We start from the raw sequence: 6922 nt of genomic DNA on the forward strand, positions 1-6922 counted from the left end.
CACTGTCGCTACTGATCGAGCTGGTCGGGTCTTAAAGAACATAGCTACAGCAGGTGGTGAGGGAACCAACAAGAGGAAAAAAAAATTTGACCTTATCCTCACCAATCTGCCAGCTGCAGATGCATTTGTCCATGGTACTGTCATTCCACAACCAATGGATTAGATCTAAGCTCTGCAGTCCTGCCACATCCAGTTGTAAATATTGGCAGACTATTAAACAACTTACTGGAGGAGGAGGCTGAAAAATACCCCATTCTCAATGATGCAAGAGACCAAAACATTGCAATAAAAGATAAGGCTGAGTGGATGGTCCATCTCAGCCTCCTCCAGTGCTCCCCAGCATCACAGATACCAATTTTGAGCCAATTCAATTCACTCCATGTGATGTCAAGAAATGGTTGGATATACTGGATACTGCAAAGGTCTTGGGCCCTGACAATATTCCGGCAATAGTACAGAAGACATGTGCTCCAGAATTTGCTGCTCCCCTAGCCAAGCTGCTCCAGTACAGTTACAACACTGGCATCTACCTGACAAAGGTCAGAAGTGGAGATATTTGCTGATGATTGCACAATGTTCAGGACCGTTCGTAACTCCTCAGATACTGAAGCAGTCCATGCTCAAATACAACAGATCTGGACAATATCCCGGTTTCCAAAAAACATTCGTGCCCCAGAAGTGGCAGGCAATGGCCATCTGCAACAAGAGAAAATCTCACCGTTATCCTTTGACATTAAATGACATCTTCATTGCTCATCCTCCACTGCCAACATACTGGAGATTAGCATTGACCAGAAACTGAACAGGCCCAGGCACATAAATACAGCAGCTACAAGAACAGGTCAGAGGTAAAGAATGCTGCAGAGAATACCTTCTGACTCCCCAAAGCCTGCCTGCCATCTACAAGGCCCAGTCAGGACTGTGATCCCCACTTGCCTGGATGGGTACAGTTCCAACAACACTCAAGAAACTAGGTGTCATCCAGGATAAAGCAGCCCACTTGATTGGCACCACATCCACAAGCATCCACACCCTCCACCACCGACACTCAGTAGCAGCCGTGTGTACTATCTACAAGATGCACTGCAGAAATTTACCAAAGATCCTCAGACAGCACCGTCCAAACCCACGACCACTTCCATCTAGAAGGACAAGGGCAACAGATATATGGGAACACCACCACTTCCAAGTTCCCCTCCAAGCCACTCACCATCCTGACTTGGAAATATTTCACTGTTCTTTCACTGTGGCTGGGTCCAAATCTTGGAATTCCCTCCCTAACAGCATTGTGAGTTGACATACACTGAGTGGACAGCTGCGGTTCAAGAAGGTAGCTCACCACCAACTTCTCAAGGGCAACTAGGGATAAGTGGTAAATGCTGACCCAGGCAGTGACACCCACATCCTGTGGGTCAATGATAAAAAAAAATTCACAGATGGTCCTTATTAAAGCAAACTATTGTGTTCCCATGTTCTCCTCCTCCCCTGCCAAAGGTATTGATTTGCTCCCAGAGACCCAGCCATGGTTCATCGTCACATTTGATCCAAGTGGTCACAGGTTATTCACTTACTGTCAATGACATCACAGCCAAACATGGTCTGCCCTCACTCAGCATTCACTTTCCAACAGGGAGATGTTGTTTTGTTGTGTTTCTGTCGCTACCCCAGCTTTATAGACTCAGGAGCGATCTTGGATATTACTGAGCTCTATGCCTCAGAGACGTATCTTTAACCCATTGAAACGCTGAAATAGGATGTCATCTTATGTTGCACTTTTGATAATTGTGTAGAATTCCTATTACAGTTCTCAAGGGAATAGGTGAACATTTGAGTTGATGAATTATTAAGATTTTATTTGGTTTACAAGAAACAATCGTTCTTTTTGCCCATGTTTTGTCTGTACAGTGCTGTCTTTGAAAGCCTATGGAGTCCTGTCTTTTTAGAAAACAATCTCACTTCACAATGCTTGAAAACCACAGCAACTATCAGAAAGATGGTTTATTTTTGACAGGAGTTCTTCTCTGTAGACAGACTGGAGATATGGAGTCACTTCTGGCTCCAGTTCAAATTTCCACTCCCTCCAGGGGCAGCTTCGTCTGCTCATTGGGAGCTTTTCAGCTGTGTTAGCTCATGCTGGTCTCCTTCACACTGCTCCCCATGGAGACTATCTCTCCAGTCTTCGCAATGAAAGAAAAGACAACCCGGAGAAAAACACATCAGATGCTTGCAGACACATGACTGACTCTGGAACGACTGCAATGTTGAAGAGGCGCCTTGTTGACTCCAGTGGGTCAGCCTTGCCTCAGAGGAGAATAATGATTCCAGGCAAAGCATTTCCATCAGGCTGAAACTCTCATTATTTATCTATTGTCCCCAAATCTGCAAATTCAGGTTTACCCTGGCCTGTTGTGGCAAGCTGTGGGAGTCAGCATACACTGCTTGCAATTTGTGGACAATCTTCACATCAGCCTAGACATTGGTATAGATAAATGTTCCATCATAGTCATCAGCCCCAGCACTCAAATGAGGAGAAATGTCTTCACTCCAAGAGTGGTGAGCCTGTGGAATTCTCTGTCACAGAAAGTAGTTAAGGTCAAAATATTTGACTAAATTTTTTCAATACGGAGTTAAATATATTTCTTAGGGCTAAAGGGATCAAAGGGAATGGGAGAAAGCAGGAACAGGGAACTGAGTTGGATCACTATCATATTGAATGGTGGAGCAGGTTCAAACGGCCAAATGGCCTACTCCTGCTGCTGTTTACTCTGTTTCTACTTTCAGCTCATGGCAAGGCCTGTAATGTCTGGCAGAGTTTGGGAGCCAGGTTAGAAAGGGCATCGCAGATTGAGTACTGCTGGTGCGAGGATGTGATGTACAATGCCACTTCATTATTGCCATATTTAAATACTGCTGCCCTTATTTGGAAACGTGCGTACACATTCATCACAGAACAGAGCAGATGTCTGAAGAAGGGTCACTGGACCCGAAATGTTAACTGCCCTTTCTCCCCGAGGATGCTCCCAGACCTGCTGAGTTTCGCCAGCAATTTCTGTTTTAGTTTCAGAGCAGATGTCATGCTTGTGTTCTAGGCTCTGTCACTACATCTCACTGCCTCAGCGCTGCGATGAAACCAACAGAACTGTGTAGGGAAATCTAATGTGATGTGCTTTTAATATTTTGTGCATCAGGGGCCAATTGCTTTCTATGACTCTATTAATATGTATGTTCTCATTCATGTTTATTTTGAAGTGATCTCTGATGGCTGAGTGATATTTTCCAGTAAATATCTGGACTATCGCTGGTCTATGCTGAAGGAGCTGATTTCAGAACAACAATCTTGTTACTGTAATTGAATGAGGCAGAGCATAATCAGCTATGATTCCCACTCCCAACCAGGAGATAGTAACCCCCTTTATTGGATGTGCCCCATCCTCAAGGTGAGCATGTTTGATAAGGATGTTGGACCAGGAAAGGAAAGATAGAGCAGTAGGCAGGTGTAGGCAGGGAGTTTGAGCTCCTGGGATCTGAACGTCTCTGGGTACGTGGAGGGGAGGGCAATGTACAAGAAGCTAGGGTCAACTTGGGGAAGGATTGTACTGGTGAAGGAGATCATGGAGAGTGGAAGGGCCAGTGAGTGGAATTTAAACACAGAGCAAAAACCTGAGGGATTGGGAGACCAGTGGCTCATATGGCACCGTGCTGTGTGGTTACAGAGTCATAGAGCTGTACAGCACGGAAACAGACCCTTCGCTCCAACTCATCCATGCTGACCAGATATCTTAAATAAATCTAGTCCCATTTGCCAGCTTTTGACCCATATCCCTCTAAACCCTTCCTATTCATATACCCATCCAGATGCCTTTTAAGTGTTGTAATTGTACCAGCCTCCACCACTTCCTCTGGCAGCTCATTCCATACAAGCACCACCCTCTGTGTGAAAAGGTTGCCCCTTACATCCCTTTTAAATCTTTCCCCTCTTACCTAGTTTTGGACTCCCCCACCCTGGGGTAAAGACCTTGGCTATTTACGCTATCCATGCCTCTCATGATTTTATAAACTTCTCTCAGGTCACCCCTCAGCCTCTGACACTCCAGGGAAAATTGCCCCAGCCTATTCAGCCTCTCCCTGTAGCTCAAACCCTCCAATCCTGGCAACATCCTTGTCAATCTTTTCTGAACCCTTTCAGGTTTCACAACATCCTTCCTGTAGCATGGAGACCAGAATCAAATCCAGTACTCTAATAGTGGCATCACCAATGTCCTGTACAGCCACAACATGACCTCCCAACACCTATACTCAATACACTGACAATAAAGGCAAGCATACCAAACGTCTTCTACCTGCGATTCCACTTTGAAGGAACTATGAACCTGTACTCCAAGGTCTCTTCATTGGTGTGTATCTTTTGTGGAGAGAATGAGACAGACCCTGACTTGGCTTTATGTAATAAATCCTGCTGACCTCTCACCTAGGATCAACATTGAAGGAATAGCCAATTTTAATGAAGCTGCTGAAGAGCCTATACAACAGAGAACTGCAGAATGTGAGGAAAAAGTTAAGTTATTGTGTGTTGAAACCATGATAGAAAGCAATTCATGATGGATATGATCGCATTGAAGTCAGTTGTCAAGCAATTGCAGCACATTTTACTGAAGAGATAACTAAGAATAACACTGATGTTGTACTGATTCACCCAGTGATCATACTCCTATCCAAAGGCATATCTCAAAACTCTGGATAAATTGAAATCGGTTTTACCTGATACAGTTCCTTTTAACCACACTATAAATACGTCAAGCATGCTCCTGAATTGCTTTAAAAACTTTGTGAAAACAGCATGGCGTAATGTTTCACTAAGATTGAACAATTTCTGTGATATATTTTGAACTCTATCACACATTACTCCATTTCTGCAGTTCCTCAGGGATGTGTATGTTTATTGATTGTATAAAATGCTCGAAGGAAGTGGAAAGCAGCTGATCCCACGGACCCCAGGCAGCAGCAATTTTCAAGTCTTCAATCCTCCAATCTGCACTGAATTCACACACAGCCACACTTGCAAAACTCAGCGGCTCTGGCAGCATCTGTGGAGAGAAAGCAGAGTTACAGTTTTGAGTCCAACGATCCCTTTTCAGTTCTGAAGAGTTTTTTCTGTTTTCGTTTCTGATTTCCAGCATTGGCGGTTCCCTGCTGTTTTATTTCCTCCCATAGTCCAACAGTTCACTTATCTCTTTGAGTATTCCTTCTCCCCCAGAAGGCACTGACTTAATGGGGGACCAGTTCCACAGGCTCCAGTTTACAATCCTACACAGTGAGCTTTGAAAAGCTATTCAACTGTGAAGGCTGCAGACAAGTGTCAATCCTATCCCCATGTGAGACATTCCTCCTTTACAGCACATTGGTTGCTACTTTAATCCATTTTTCAATCCCAAAGAGGAACCCACCTCCCAAATGTTCTGAGGAAGAGTCACTCGACCCAAAACGTTAACTTTGATTTCTATCCACAGATGCTGCCAGACCTGCTGAGTTTTTCCAGCAATTTCCAGTTTTGTCTCCAAATGTTGCCTCAACTGAGATAAACAAACACACAGGAGGCTGGGTAGTACAGTGGCCCAGTGGTTAGCACTGCTACTTCATAGTGTTGGGGGCCTGGCTTCAACTTCACCCTCGGGCAACTGTCTGTGTGGAGTTTGCATATTCTCTTTTTGTCTCTGTCAGTTTCCTCTGGATGCTCTGGTTTCCTCCCACAGTCAGGTTAGGGTGGATTGGCTGTGCTAAATTCCCCATACTGTCCAGGGATGTGCAGGCTAGGTGGTTAGCCATGGGGAATGCAGGGTTATTAGAATAAGGTAGGGCTATGGGTCTGGTTAGGATGTTCTTCAGCAGGTTGGTGTGGACTTAAAGAGCAGAATGGCCTGCTTCCACACTGCAGGGATTCTATGAAATGACTGAACCTGGTCCATCTTGTCTGTTCAGCCCAATATTAGATATTATATTATAAGTAGCCCTAAGCCCTGAGAATGGCTCAGCCTGATGCAAGATTCCTAATTACATGTTCATTCATTAGCACAAGCTAATTCACATTTTTTTGGAGTTTAAATAATCCCCATTTTTAAATTATGGTCATAAATTGAAAAAGGCCTGTCGCTTTGGTAGCATTAAACCAGAGGAATATCTGGTGAAATACTTAACTAGATGTCAATGTAATCACAGAGCTGAGAGCAGCAAGGGAACACCTTGCACTGCAGTTTGAACGTTCCATAATCCCCATGTCATGCTGCAGTACCACGAGGGGTGACAGACCTCCCACCACAATGCCCGCCACCACAGAAGCTAGTAAAACAAAACTGCATTTCCGTAGCACCTTTCAGAGTCTGAAAATAGCCCAGATTTTACAGCAAATAGAGTACTTTCATAGAACTGTCTCTATGGTGGGAAAAGTGGAAAAGACTTTATAGGAAGGCAGCTTTCACAAACATTAATGAAGTAAATGTAGATCATCAGTTTTTATTCACAGTGATAGGAGGATAAATATTGGACAGAACACAGAGAAGCTCACACCCTGCTCTCCTTCGAATTGTGTTACTGGGTCTCTGATGTCCAGCTGGTAGTGTGAATGGCCTCAGTTTGACATCTCGACAGATAGGACATACTTCTGACACTCTCTCAGCTTTAAACCTCCAACAGTGTGGCACTCCCTCAGTACTGAACCCCCAGCAGTGCAGCACTCCCTCAGCACTGACCCTGCAAGAATGCAGTAGTTCCTCAGCACTGACCCTCCGACAGTGCGGCGCTCCCTCAGCACTGACCCTCCAACAGTGTGGCACTCCCTCAGCACTGACCCTCCGACAGTGCGGCACTCCCTCAGTTCTGACACTCCGACAGCGCAGCACTCCCTCAGCACTGACCCTCCGACAGTGCG

This window comes from Rhincodon typus, chromosome 27 (assembly GCF_021869965.1).
Source record: "Rhincodon typus isolate 14 chromosome 27, sRhiTyp1.1, whole genome shotgun sequence".
Lineage (NCBI taxonomy): Eukaryota > Metazoa > Chordata > Chondrichthyes > Orectolobiformes > Rhincodontidae > Rhincodon > Rhincodon typus.